Genomic DNA, 15065 nt, shown 5'->3' with positions numbered 1-15065 from the left:
CACCTCCTCCCACAAGAGCAAACCTCTTGCCTGGATCAGATGGCAGCAGCAGGAGGGCCTGAAGTGTGAGGTCAGATCTAGAGGCACACGAGCCCTTCAAGTGAAAGTAGTGCTTCCCTGTGCTCCTTTCACTCAAACTCTGGGAAATTCGAGCTGCCTGGGCCTGGGCCAGTTGGGGTTCTGATGACACCCGCCTGCCCCAGCCCTTTCCTCCCTCATCTGGGCTCCTTGCGCCCTGATCTCCTCAGCCGCTCTGCCATTGCCTTATTTACTCCACGTGCAGAGCTCTGTACCTGGGAGACAGACAGGGTGTCTCCTCATTGGGGAGCAGCTCCTGCCAGCCCCAATGAGGGCAGAGTAGGGCATCTTGGCCGAGAAGAGAAACGGAATTGAGGTGTCCCTGAGCTGTCCACTCACGGTGTGGGGCAAATCAAATGGTGAAGAGGAGGTGGGTTCCCTGAGCCACAAGCCGCTTCCGCTGTGTGAGCGTTTGCAAGAGGCTCCTGCTGAGTCCGTTTTGAGGGCGAGTGCGGTGTCCACGGCTCTAGTGTGCAGGTCCTGTGCGCAGTTCTCTGCCCTGCTGCCTTCCGACTGGCAGCAGCCCCGGCAGGAGCTCCCCCTGATAGAGGCCTCCCCCCAGAAGTGTGCTTCCTGTGCGAGTTTGGCAGAGGAGGATCACAGGGCTCTTGGATGGAAGTCCTTCCACCACTCTATCAGCTGAACCACAGACTGCAAATGAGCACTGACTCAGAGTCTCCTGGTTTTGAATCCTAATAATGTGCCTCAGCCCTCTTCCCAGGCACTCCTCATCACACACTTTCTCTTTCCTGCTTCACCCGTGTGGCGAGACAAGAATATTGCTTCCCCCAGAGCTAGGGAAGGGCTTGGGCTTTCACCCGGTACCCATCCCGAGAAAGGGATGTGGCTTGCGGTGTCTGATCCCCAACTGGCGGGGGCCTCCCAGGGCAGGGTCCACGGCGTGTCAGGCAGGCAGAGGTGACCATGGAAACTAAATGCGGGTCTGGAAAAGCTTTGTGAATTATTGTCACCTTGACCATTAAAAACCAGAATGAGGACAACAGAGTTTTGTACTTTTTAATGGGTTGTTCTGAAGGACTGTAATAACAGTAGTTACTACAGTGCAAAACCTAAAGCCCAGGTCACAGCTGGTAAGTGCCAAGGTACCGTCTGTCTGCTTCCAAGGCTCGTGCCCTTCACCGCTGTGCCCTGTATCTGTATACACCCCAGCCCCCGGCCCTGTATGCCTACACTCTGCTTACGTTAATTCTGCTGACGTTAATTAGTACACACCCAGAGAGATCATAAAAACACCACTTAGAACCTGCATCATCTGGAAGAATTTACGAAGGGCTCTTCCTGTTCCCACCTAGCCCGGGGCGGGGGGGGGGGGGGGGGTGAGGCCCTGATCTAACTGTTGCAGCCACCGCAGTTCAGACGGACTGGATGTCTAGCCCAAGGTCAGAGGGATTGCCAGCCACCAAGCCAGAGATCACGCTGGTCTGGATCCAGGCCAGGCCAGGATGTTTTTAGCCCTAGCTTTCTGTTCTGGGTGGCTCAGATGAAAGGTCCATCGCAGGTTTTTAAAAAGATTACGACCACTGCTTCTGGGGCTTCTGAATTCAGGACAGTTGTTCTCAACTAGACATTCCATTCATCTGGGGGGAGGATTTTGAGTCATCCCCAGGATTGGTTGGTTGGTAAGGGAATCTCCTGGCATTGCATGGGCCAAGGATACATTGCAAAACATGGGACCTGTCCTGATGGGACGATATTTAAAATTAAGCGCTGAGTGAAAAACACAAGTTAACTGTGATGATGATGCCTCACCAAGTTCAAACTGTTCTCTACCATGCAGCATGTGTATTGTTTTAGTTTGGTCTTGCAAACTCCACCAGGCCAAACCCTGTAGGTACAGTTTGGGATGCATCTGGTCGCTTCCTCGGGAGGTGACCACGGGAGGAAGCAAGCATGTGGGGCGGAAGCCGGGCATAGCTCTATGGCTTTGGATGGCATTGCCAAAGTGCCCTCCAGGGCAACAGCGCCCCTTTCCATGCCCACCAGGAGCCCCTTAAAGCTGACTTGGAGCTCACTGGGGAAAGCAGCTGGTGCAGAAAGGTGGGTTTACTGCTTTGCACCCTCTGCCCTAGCCACCAGCATGTTCAGAGGGGACTGCTTCAGGACTTCTCCCTCCCAGGGCCAAATAAAGGCAGGTCTTCTTTAAATGCGTTTTGCTCCTGTTCCTGGACGGTAGCTGTGGCCTCCCCGCCTTCTTTCTGGGTCCACTCTTCTCGGGCCAGGGCTGGGCAGCAGAGCAGATACCACGCTGTTGACTTCTGCTGTCCAACCTGTTCCCCGGCTGAGCAGCTCATGCACCTGTGACCTCTCTCTCTCTGTCTCTCCGCCCCCCCATGGCCCCGAGCCTCACCCCACATCCAGTCCATCAGCAGGTCCTCTGGGCTCAGCTGCACGTGCATCCCAGATCAAGCCATTGTCCCTCCCCTGGGGTCTCCCAGCCCAGCCTCCATTGTCTCGCTGGCGACAACTGCCCTGACCTCCCTGATCCCTGCTTCTGCCCTTGCCCCGGCAGTCTGTTCACAAACAGGCACCACACCCATCGCTTCCTTCAAAGCCCTCATGCGTTGTCCCGTGGCCCCCTGCCCCCCGCCCCCCCGCCCTGCTTATCGCTGGAAACTGCTCACTGAGGCCTGGAGAGCTCTGGCCCCTGCCCATCACGGATATTCCTGTGTCCTTTATTTTCCTTCTCCTCTTGATCTCCCTCTGGTGCATTATGTATTCTGTGTGTTTGTTTTCTTCATCCCTCCGCTAGATGATAAGCTCCATGAAGGCAGGGCTTTTGTGTTCTTCACTCGTGCACCCTGAGCCCCTGGCACAGTGCCTGATGCATAGCAGGTCCTCAACAAATAACTGGTTGGATGAACCTGGGAGAAAGACCTCCCTCTCTCAGCTCAAGGGGGACGACTGCGCTGTCCGGCATGCCCCCTGTGGTCGTGCTTCGGTAACTGCAGCCCCTCCCTTCTCCCCAGAGCAGGTTCTCATTCAGCCACAGGGGGGCATCATCCCAAAGGGCACCTGTTGCTTGCAGCAAAGGCACTAAGAAGGTGGAGCTAAAAACTGGTGTATTAGGGAGGGGGGAGCAGGGTGTGAAGGGAATGCCCCCTCGCCCTTTCCCTGCCCTGCCTGAGCTGGACTAGGACGTTTATTAAGGGCCGATTACCCTCCATATTGAGCACCTGAGACCTTCGATGTCAAGAACAGGTCTTTAGCTACGACTGCTGATAACAGCTGCATCCAATACTTTGTGCCAGGCCCTGCATGTACCTGACCTCACGTAGTCTCACAGAAACCAGAGGCACTATGGTTAGCTCATTTAATGGAGGAAGACCCTGAGTCTTAGCATGGTAAAGGGACTAAGCTGAAGTCCCACCCTGAGAAAGAGGCAGAACCAACGTTTGAATCCCAGCTGCCTGCCCAGAGCCACAGCCCTTGACCACCAAACTATTGCTGTGAAAAAGGCAAGGCCCAAGGACAGAGGCAGCAGAGATGACTGGGGCGGGGGAAATCAGGGAGGGCTTCTCAGAAGAGGGCACCCTCGAGCTGGTCTATGAAGGAAGATCAAGGGTTGGTTCTTTGACAAAGAGGCAAAAAGATTTCCCTTCCTTCGGACACCAACCCAAAGGATGTGTGAAGGTGTGGGGCAGGCAGCTCTGGCTGACCTTTGGGCTCTGAGAGGGGGCCAGTGCCAGGGACAGCATCTGGTCCCCTACTGAGGGACAAGAGTAAGTCCCCGGTCAGACTTGTCAGATGAGAGCAAACTGATGAAACCAAGATGGACCCCAGAAGCTGGGGCCCAAGCCCTTTCTCCTCAACTCCCCTCTCTCTGCTCTGCAGTTTTCCCATTTTTAGAGTGCTTCGTCTGCAGAATTAAAGGAATCAACACACCTAATGCTCTTAGCCCAGTGACCCGAGTTGTCAGTAACACTGTTTCCCAAACCTCTGAGTTCCTGTGTCCCCAGATCAGCCAGTACTGTTGATTTGGAAAACCACGCTCCAGCCTCCAGGGCAGATTTGGGACAACTAACTCCCCACGGGTGATAGGGTTTATCAGAAGATTTCAGACTGATAAGGCGGCTGGTCAGCTTGAGTGACCCTTGCACCATCTCTCCCTGGGTCCAGGGTCTCTCCTTTCTGGCTTGATTTTTCAGCCAAGAACCTGAAAGTCAAGGTCCCAATCAGCTGAGACCCAGAAGGCTCTGAACAGGTGGCTTATCAATGATCCTCAAACCCAATAAATGAGACAGCTTCCCCTCCAGGCAGACCAGACAGGTGCCCATATCCCCAGTGGTGGCCAGATTTCGAGAGAGACTTTGAACTCTGAACACTCTCAGCTCTCCAGCCAGATGACAGAGATCTGTAGTGGGGGCGGGCGGGGGGCGGGGGGAGTTCCTGGGGATAAGAGTTGTCACGAAGGCCTGACAATTATCTAAACTAAGTCCTTGAAGCTCCAAGGGCTCAGGTGGAAGTAACCAAGAGGCAATTTTCCCAGGGCCCTGAGCTGGACCTGGATTTGAATTTCACCCCACCCCTTAACTGGCTGTGTGTCCCTGGACCAGCTGCTCCCTTCTCTGAGCCTTAAGGCCCTCATTTCTAAAGGAAGACGTGATTATAACTTCCTCAGATGGTTACTGTGAGAATTAAGTGAGATAACCCATAGAGGCTCACACTTGAGCATCCACTGTTACTTGGCCAGGGCAAGAGGTAGACCAGTGAGCTTGCTTAGAGCCCTCTGTTTTCACAGGGGCAGCTGAGATCTTGAGCACAAGAAAATGCACTTTCTAAAATCCAGGCCTCTCGAAGAGTTCAATATTAAAACAAGTGAGAGGGGGGCACCTGGGTGGCTCGGTTAAGCACCTGCCTCCGGCTCAGTTCCCGTGATCTCTGGGTCCTGGGATCGAGCCCCGCATCGGGCCCCCTGCTTGGCTTCTCCCTCTCTTTCCGCTCGCTGCTCCCCCTGCTTATACTCTCTCTGTCTCTGTCAAATAAATAGATAAAATCTTTTTAAAAAATAAATTAAAATTTAAAAAAAATTAAAACAAGTGAGAGAAATGTAGCCCATGGTATCCATCAGCCAACAAGAGTTGGTAAACACCTGCTTGGTGCAAGGCCCCAGGGTTCATGGTGAGCCACCAGGTTCATCCAGGGTCCCACCCCATCTCCAGTCTGCAGAGAAGGGTGGTAGCTAAAGGACAGTGAGGATGGTGGGGGAGAGACCGACCCCGGGAGCTTCTCACAGGTGGATGTGGCCTGTCAGGGGGCCAGGGAGCCTTCTCCAAGGAGGGGACTTTGGAGCCGAGAACTGGATGCTGCACAGATATCTACCAGGTGGTCAGAGAGTAGGTGGAGAATGTTGTGGGAGGAGGGACAGAAGGCACAAAGGCCGGTTAGCTCAAGAGAGTGTGGTGCATTCTGGGAGTGAGACATGCACACATAAATGAATGAATGAATAGCTTTGGATCACTCTTTGTAATATAAGACCTTTCCAAATGAATTTTCAATGTCCATCCACCCAGATGGTTAAGTAAATTCTGGATACAGTCACATAGTAAATACAGCGCAGCCATTTGTAAAGAATGAGTTTCTCCCTGCATGAAAATGGATGTTCTCCAAGATACCTGATAAGTCATTTCCAGGAATAGGGCTCACCATGTGCCAGACACTGTTCTAAGCACTTGATGAAACTTAACTCGTGATCCTCACACCAGCCCCCCTCGGGAGAAAGAAAAGAGAAACATGGAACGTAGGTTATTTGTGCCAAGTCACTCAGCCAGCAGGCGGGGGAGGCAGGATTTGAACTTGGGGCCTGCATCCAGCATCTATGCTGGACCATGTTCCCTCCCTCCTTCAGACTTGTGTAGTTTGCTTCTGTAGGGAAGGCAAAATGTCCCTGCTACCCATCTTAGGTTTTCACCTGGGACTCTAACAAAAATTAGATTAACAAGAGAAAACGCTTGTATTAATTCACGCCGCGCACATTACTCGGAGAAACCTAATGAAAAGCAACTCAAAATGGCAGTTTAGAATTCCAACCTAGACAGTAGCAGGATCTTCTACAAAGAACAACACATTTGCAGAAAAACGACAGGACAAGCGAAATGACTTAAGGCTTCTGAGGGCAGCAGACTGTGGAAAGGTAAGTACACGGGAGAGAACGAACGGAGGAAGGTTTGTTTGCAAATTCCTCCAGTGTCATCTCTAGATTTATATCTGTCTCCAATAAAAGGAGAATTTATATCCTGCCTTGAGGCAGAAAAGAGGGAGCTTTTTCTGGGCTTGCTGCTTCTTAATTGCCTTCAGCTCAAAATAATTTCTATGTCAAAGAGGCATATTTTGGGATGACATATTCTGGTTTCCTTCACTTCCATTCATATAAAATAAAATGGTTATAAATACGTATTTGATTATATCTATAGAGACCCCTCCACTCTGGAAAGACACACCAAACAGTAATTGTGGGTGCCAGGAGCTGGGGCATCGGGGGCTGAGGGATGGCGCGGGAGGGGGATTATTTTACACTGCCTTTTTTTTTTTTTTTTTTGCTTTAGAATTTTGTATCATGCACTTTTAATGCCTATTAAAGATCCTGCTGACTGGGGGAAGAGGATGGATTCACAACACATATGCTTTGTATGGGAGTGCAACTTGCTAGGACCAACTTGGAAAATGAATTTTCCTAGATGTAAACCCAAGTGAAATGAGTGCCTATGTCCAAAAGAGGCATTTCAATATAGCCCCAAATGATAAACAACTGAAGTTCCCATGAATGGTTGAATATACAAATCCATGTGTCTAGTTACACAGTGGACTACCACACCGCGAGGCAAACGAACAGGGGACCACTGCACAAACACACTGATGAATTTCACTGACATAATGTTCATCCAAAGAATCCAGACACAAAAATAAGCACATACCACCTGATTCCATTGATACAAAACGAATCTGTGGTGTCAGAAGTCAGGATCAAGGGTACCATCCGGGAGAGGGGAAAGGAGCAAATGGAAGGGCTCAGTGGGACTTCTCGGGGACTGGTCCTTGAATCGGATGATGGTTTCTCAAGTGTGTTCAGTCGGTGAGAAGTCATCAAGATCACACTTTTGACTTTGAATTATCTGTGTGTATGTCACCCATGAATAAAGGCTTCAAGAATGAAAAAGTAGCCGGGAGGCATTTGCAACGGTCAAGGTGAGAGATGAGAGAGCCGGGCCCTGCCTGGAGCTACGGTGGGGTGGAGAGGGGGCTGAGGAGAGGGGCAGTGAGGAAGCCTGAGAAGCCAGGAGGGCGCCCCGCTTCTGGCCGGCTGCTCATGGTGCAGCCAGAGAGATCCGGGAGTAGGCACAGGCCTGCGGGACTATGAGGAGCGTGGCTTTTGTGGTGCCTGCGGGATGTGCCGGGCAGATGCCGTTACAAGAAATGCTTGGCTGTGTCTGGGTTCAGACGAAAGATCTAGAATCTTTGATTTTGCAAAGTCCAACTTGGAGCTCCTTCCAGGAGGAATCCTACTCACTGGGAACCTATCTGGTCAGGAAAAACAGCTTTGTTCCCTCTAAGCTTTATCTCCAGAGCCCTGGGGCCTTGAGGGAAGCTGGCAGGTCTAGCTGCTTGGGGTCCGAGGGGAGACCAGGGCTCTGGGGCCAGGTGCCCAGGAAGTTCAGTGAATGAGAAGGGGTGGAGTAGATGTTCCACAAGGCCTGAGCCTGAGGGGGAGATAGGTCACGGGCTAACAGTAAGTCCACTGGCCACTGCCAGGTGGTCCCAGTGAAGGTCACTGGGGCTGGTCTGTGCCATACTCAAGGTGGTGGACACAAGGAAACTGAAGTTTCACAAAGAAGCTTCATGTAGTCTTATTACAGAGCCTCAAATATGCTCCCTTCTTAGTCAGAGGTTCCCATAACAAGGTGTCTGTTCCCCAGGGGCACGAGATGCAATGCACCTAACCACGTGCCAGACTGCCCGCACCCCCTCTCCTCCACCATCTCTCTACTGTTCTACCTGCCCCCCCGCCCTAGCATCCACTCCTCCACCTCCTGCCCCTGCACGTGCCCACAGTTACCTGCCCTCTACATCCTGCCCCTCCACGCCCACCGCTGCAGTCTCCACCACCAATTCCAGCAGCATGGGCTTCCTTGCCTCTGCGCCCCCCTCCTCCTCCCCCTCCAGTCTCTCCATCTCTAGGACCTTCACCCCTGCTTCTTCCAAACTCAAGCTATCTGAGAAGGCCCACACTGCACAGGGAAACATTTTTTTTTTTAAAGGAAAGCTATTAACAGTAATTTTTTCTGGTTATACCTGATGATTTCAAACATCTAAACCAACAAAAGTTACTGTCCTCCATGATCCACCATCACCACCCAAGATAACGACATCACCGAATGCCGAGCCTTCCTGACTTCTCTTCTAGGATGACAGTTAAGACACTGAGTGCTTACTTCCTGCCAAACACGGTTTCGAGCGCTTCGAGTGAAAACTTTCCATGACAGAATTATAAATGTAATTCTCAAAACGACCTTATGAAGCGTGTACCATTTTTCCTCCGTTTTACAGGTGAAGAAACCGAGGCACAGAGAGTAAGATGAGTTGTCCTGCTCCCTCATCTCCCACCCTTCTCCCCACATGGGGCTCCTTGCTGGTCCTCAGGCCTGCCTGGCATGCCCCACCTCCCCGCCTTTGCACGTGCTTTTCCGTCTACCTGGAACACACTTCCAGATCTTTACATGGCCCAACCACACACACACACTAAATGCAGGTGTCTGATTAAATGCCCCTCCTTGAAGGCCTCCCCTGACCCCCACCCCCTTCAACCAGCTTTTTTTGCTTCATGATGATTTTTACTACCAGCCATATTCATTCACCCAACTCAGCACATATTTAGCAAGGCCCTCGGGTGTGCCCGGTACTGTTCTGAGTACTGGGCTGCAGTAAGGGAAAGAGACGCGAGCTCCACCCTCACGGAACTGACATCCTCGGGGAAACAGACTTTCTTCCATTGACTCCTAACAGCTGGCCTATATCCTGGCTCCATTTACGAGCTCTGTGGCTCAGTCCTTAACCTTTCTGAGCCTCGGTCCTCCTCCCATCTGTAAAACTGGGCTGATCATAGAGCCCACCATGCAGGCTATTGGAAAAATGAAATGAGCTAGGGGCGCCTGGCTGGCTCAGTCGGTAGAGCATCAGACTCTTGATCTCAAGTTTGAGTCTGAGCCCCATGTTGAGTGTAGAGATTCATTTTTTATTTTTTATTTTTTTTTTTATTTTTTATTTTTTTTTTTAAAGATTTTTATTTATTTATTTGACAGAGAGAGACACAGCGAGAGAGGGAACACAAGCAGGGGGAGTGGGAGAGGGAGAAGCAGGCTCCCTGCAGAGCAGGGAGCCCGATGCGGGACTCGATCCCAGGACCCTGGGATCATGACCTGAGCCGAAGGCAGTCGCTCAACCAACTGAGCCACCCAGGCGCCCTAGAGATTCATTTTTTAAAATTGAAATGAGCTAACCTAATAGCGACGGTTCAGTAATTATTAGCACTTATTATTATGGTTGTGATTGTCATCATTAGGCTCCGTAGGGAGGCAGAAGTGGTCACTCTTTCCATAATGACCCCACGGCCCCAAAGTTTCTCAGAGCAGACAGAGATCAGTGGGAGGCATAGAAGGCCTGAAAGAGGAAGCAGGCCTGGAGCCAGGACTCAAAGAGGGGGTGGGATTTGGAGAGGTGGGAGTTGGGGAGAGAAGGCTCTCCAGGTGGGACTCACTGCACAGAGGTAGGGAGGTGGGACTGAGCACAGGGGCACAGGGGCCTAAGTGTGCTTCTCTGTTTTTGTTCCCTCTCGGAGAGCACGAATGCTGGCTGGGCGCCCTCTGTTGCCAGTTCTGGGGGTCAAGGGCAGCCTGGTAAGGAAGCAGGAAGCAGGTAAGGCGGCTAATGGGTTTAAGAGGGTGGGAGTGGTCTCATGCCCCCAGGACTGTAAGCACGAGACTGTGGGGACACCCAGACAAACAAGAAATGTCACCGAACACTTAAGTGAGGCTCAATCCTACACTGAACTTGGCCAGACCCCAGGAGGGTTGGCAGAGCGGAGACCAGCCTGGCCAGAGCCACTTTGCCCTGGTGCGGAGGGAGCAGCCCAGATGTGACAATTGTTTTTCTCCTGCCTTTTTGCTCTGTCAAGGCCTCCAACTTCTCCACACCGCCAAGACCAATGGCCACTGCTCTGGCCCCTTGTCCTCCCAGTAGCCTCCATAGAGTGTCCACCGGCCCCTCAGCGCTTACAGAGACCCTGCTCTCACGTACCTGCCCCTCCCAGACTCCTTGGCAGGATCCTTGATCGGTCAGTTGGTTGGTTGGTCGGTTGGTCAGTCTGTCAGTCGGTTGGCCGGCCAGTTGGTTGGTTTTGAGCACTTTCTTACCTCATCACTACAAGATGCTCCAGGATCATCTTGTATATTTCCTACCCCAATCCTGGACTGGGTATTTCTTCAAGGAGCCCTGGTTCCTTTTATTGGAGAATGGTATTAGAAACCCCGATCTGGGTGCTAAGTGGGCTCCTTGCTCTTTGCATGTCTTTCTTTTAGGCCCTGACAGCCAACAGAGCAAAGAAATATATGTGTGTATACTAATCTGTAATATACACATATCCATAAATATTTCTGTGTGTAACCATCTGTATCTATATTAAATTTAACATAGTTCTTACTGACGGCTCTTTTTACAGCTCTTTTTTATAATGTCTATTTCATTGCTGAGATTATCTATTTTTTTCCTTCATTTCCTGGGAATTTGTAATTGATTGTCAAAGCATTTTTATGATGGCTGCTTTCAGACCTCCTTGGATAATTCTAATATCAGATTCATCTCAATGCTGGAGTCAGTTGATTTTTTTCTCATTCAAGTTGTGATTTTCTTGGGTCTTATTAGGATGGGTGATTTTCAGTTGTATCCCGAGCATTTTGTCTATCATGTTTGGAAATGCCAGGTCCTATCTAAGCCCTTTATTTTTGGCGCGAGCCAAGCTACTCATGCTGTTTGACAAAGTCCAAGTATGGGGGACAATCCTGAAAACAGGAGACTCCACAGCTGGCTCCTGCTATTCTCTTTCATTTTGTTTATGGCAATCTTTATAATTGTGGGAATATTTCTGGGCTGGCTCCTGCTATTTTTTTTTTCATTTTATTTATGGCAATCTTTATAATTGTGGGAATATTTCTGGGGTTTCATGATAAAGTGACTACTCATCTTAGTTATGCCTATCTAAGCAATCATAATGAAACTAATTCCACGAAGAATTAGTTTCTATAGAACAAAATAACAAGACGGTCACGCTCTGTCTAGCACCTTTCTCTTTGCGTACTGTTTTTTAGCTTTAGCGAAAGCCAATAAGCAGAAATCAATAAAGGTCATGTTAATCATTACAAAGGAAAAAGGAAAGAAGGCTATGGCTGTAATCCAGAAAATGATCTAAGATTTGGAAAAACAAAAATATCCTAACATATAAATAAAGTTCCTCCGAGGCTATCAGGAGGAGATGCTTGCAACCTGATCCTGTGTCTGTGTCTCCTCGTTCGCCGATGCCGTCCTTTCCTACGAGAGACCCACCCCGGCTGGAGCTGGACTCTGGCATATTTTAGCAGGCAGGCACCCTATTTAGGTCTGACATCCAGGTCCTGGACCATTTTTGTGGGCTGCGATTCCAATGACAGTTTAGTTTTTAGAGCCTTTGCTTATATGATTTTGGTCAGTTTGGTTTATCCGGTATTATTGGGTCTCCTGCTGGCTGCTGCTCAAGCTCCCAGGAGGGTGGAAGGGGTTTCCCCAGGCCTGGCTGCCCTGTGTCTCTTGGTAGGGAGGGAAGCGTCAGACCTACTGTGGTTGTTTGTTTGGCCAGGGTCCGTCCTGCCTGTTCCACCTGCTCACCCCCGGGTCTCCCTGTGGGGAAGGTGCGTGCTCCGCATGCTTACTGTTAGTGCTGTTGGGCTCACCTGAGGCTCCCTTCAATCCAGGGCTGCCTACCTGAGCCAGACGGACCCGGGCACATTTCTGGTTTTATGTGGTACTCGTTTCCTAAGGCTCTTGTGACAAATTACCACAGACCTGGTGGCTTAAAACAACAGAATTTACTCTCTCTGTTCTGGGGGACAGAAGTCCAAAATCGGTATCTCTTAGGCACACCCAGGTGTCGGCAGGACCACACTCCTTCTGGGGGCTCTAGGGGAGAAACTGTTACCGGAGTCTTCCAGCTTCTGGTGTCGTCTCTTTTTCCTTGGTTTGTGGCTACATCATTCTGGTTTTTAATGCCGGCATCTTCAAATGTCTCAGCTCTGTGGTCACATCACTTTCTTTTGGCGGGGGGGGGTGGGGGGTGGGAGGGAGAGGGAGAAGGAGGAGACAGAGACAGAGAAATCTCCTTCGGCTTTCCTCTTATATACATGCAATTGCATTTAGGGCCCCCTGATAATCCTGGATAATCTCCCCATCTCAAGATCCTTAACTTAATCATATCTGTAAAGGTCCTATACCCATGTAAAGTAACATTTACAGGTACCAGGGATTAGGACCTGACTTCTTTGGGAGACCATTTTTCAGTCTACCAAGTGTAGACAACTTACCCCACGTCACTACACCTCAGCTTTCTTTTCTGTAAAAGGGCGTTAGTAACAGTGATGTTGGGATGAGGGTTCGATAAACCACTATATACAAAACACCCATCACTGCATTTCGTATATTCAGGTCAGCCACCTGTTGCCTTGCCAGATGGGAAAAAAGATTCCACCATGGGAGAAGGATGGGGTCACAAAGGGTGGGAGGCAGGTGGGTAGAAGTCTCCGTGTTCTGGCTTCCCACTGAGGGCACAATTCTGCCAAAGGCAGAGTTAGCTAGGATAAGGGGAAAGTCAAAAGTACTGGAGAAGGTCACACCCGAAGGTAAAACCCCACATCTTAGGTGAGGCTTACAAAATTCCCTGAAGTTCCCCACACTTCTAGATCAGGCTGGGGAAGTTGCTAGCGTGGGGCACCTCAGTGCCAGAGGTGATACTCAAAAGAGTTAACAACTAGCAGGACAATGCTGATCACAAGACTGGCCCTAGGTTGGAACAGGTTCCTGGGGGTCCCTGCTGTGCCAGGTTATCAACTCTTCGATTGCTAGATCACAGAGCGGTCTGAGAAGGCGGTGCCCCAGAGACGAGTAGGGAGAAAGGCAATAGGGGACAGGGGGCACTGCTGTCTAGTAACTGTTTTGGAGGTATTTTAGTATTTTAATAATCAATGAGATCTTTGAGGTGGATTGTATGTCCCAGAAATGGCTATAACAAAGTTTCCCATCCCACCTACTCTTCTCAGTGATTTGACTTTTACCCTCCTCCCACTGAGAAGTGAGGCCTAAATTTCCTTTCCTTTAATCTAGGGTGGGGGTGGGGCTAACTATGGAATAAGTAATGTGATGTGACTTTCAAGATTAGGTCCTAAACTGTGATAGAGCTTCCACTTGGTTGTCTTGGGACACTCCCTATTGGAATCCAGCCACCACACTGTAAGGAAGCCAAACAGCCTTCGGAGAGGCCACATATAAGTATAAACTAAGCAAATAAGTTCCCAGATTTCTGATTGGAGGACCAAAAAGAGGAGCACCAGCAAACCAAAAATTTATTGAGGTGATCACAGAGAGGGAAGAGCTCAGGAAAGCAACCTAAAAAGTTGCTTATAAACTTCTGGGCCCATCACCCTGTTTCGTATAGGTAAATTAAACACTAAACAGTTGACATAGACTTTGAGAATTTACTATAGGATTGACTACTGCCCAGGTCCTAGACAGATCACTGAGTGGTGCACACACAGGATGGATTCAAATGGCATGGGAGAGGCTTTGAAAATAGAAATGACCTCGAAGTCATAACCCACAGAAGTCTGGTTGGAACTCAACAGCCTGAGCCAATCTGATCAATTGCCTGCTAGAACAAAATATCAACATTCTCCATAGGATTTTTAAAAGACTCTGAGTATTATAACATGATATTCAGAATGTCCAGATACATTCCAAAATGACCTGACATAGGAAGAAACCTGAAAATCTCAACTCACGTGGGAGAAGACAATCCACAGATGCCAATGTTGAGGTGGCACAGCTGTTGGAATTATCTGACAGTCTTTTTTTTTTTTTTAAAGATTTTATTTATTTATTTGACAGAGAGAGAGAGCACAGGTAGGCAGAGCAGCAGGCAGAGGGAGAGGGAGAAGCAGATTCCCCACTGAGCAAGGAGCCCAATGTGGGGCTCGATCCCAGGACCTTGGGATCATGACCTGAGCTGAAGGCAGACTGAGCCACCCAGGCGCCCCTATCTGACAGTCTTCAAAGCAGCTACTATAGGGGCGCTTGGGTGGCTCAGTCAGTTAAACATCTGTTTTCGGCTCAGGTCCTGATCCTGGGTTCCTGGGATCGAGCCCTGTGTCAGGCTCCCTGCTCAGTGGGGAGCCTGCTTCTCCTTCTGCCCCTCCTCCAGCTTGTGCACGTGCTCTCGCTCTCTCTTTCTCTCAAATAAATAAAATCTTTAAAAAAAAAAAAGTAAAAATAAAGCAGCTACTATAAAAATGCTCCAGCAAATAAGGGCAAGCCATCTAGAAACAAATGGACAGATAGAAATTTTAAGCAAATAAATAGAACATATAAAGAACAAAATGAAAATCTTAGAATTGAAAAATAAAATGAACAAAAACTTAAAAACTCTTTGGATGGGTGCCTAGCAGAATGGAGATGGCAGAGAAACAAGTCAGTGATCTTAAAGATAGAAAAATAGAAATTATCCAATCTGGGGGCATCTGGGTGGCTCAGTTGGTTAAGCTTCCTACTCTTGATTTCAGCTCAGATCATGATCTCAGGGTCATGAGCTCAAGCCGCATGCCAGGCTCCACACTGGGCATGGAGTCTATTTATGATTCTCCCTCTCCCTTTACCTCTGCCGCTCCCTCCAGCTTGTGTGT

This window comes from Mirounga angustirostris, unplaced genomic scaffold, assembly GCF_029215605.1.
Source record: "Mirounga angustirostris isolate CCGP_5_RB_7025 unplaced genomic scaffold, mMirAng1.0.hap1 SCAF_10, whole genome shotgun sequence".
Classification (NCBI taxonomy): domain Eukaryota; kingdom Metazoa; phylum Chordata; class Mammalia; order Carnivora; family Phocidae; genus Mirounga; species Mirounga angustirostris.
The sequence above is the reverse complement of the archived record's forward strand: the minus strand, read 5'-3'. Positions refer to the sequence as shown.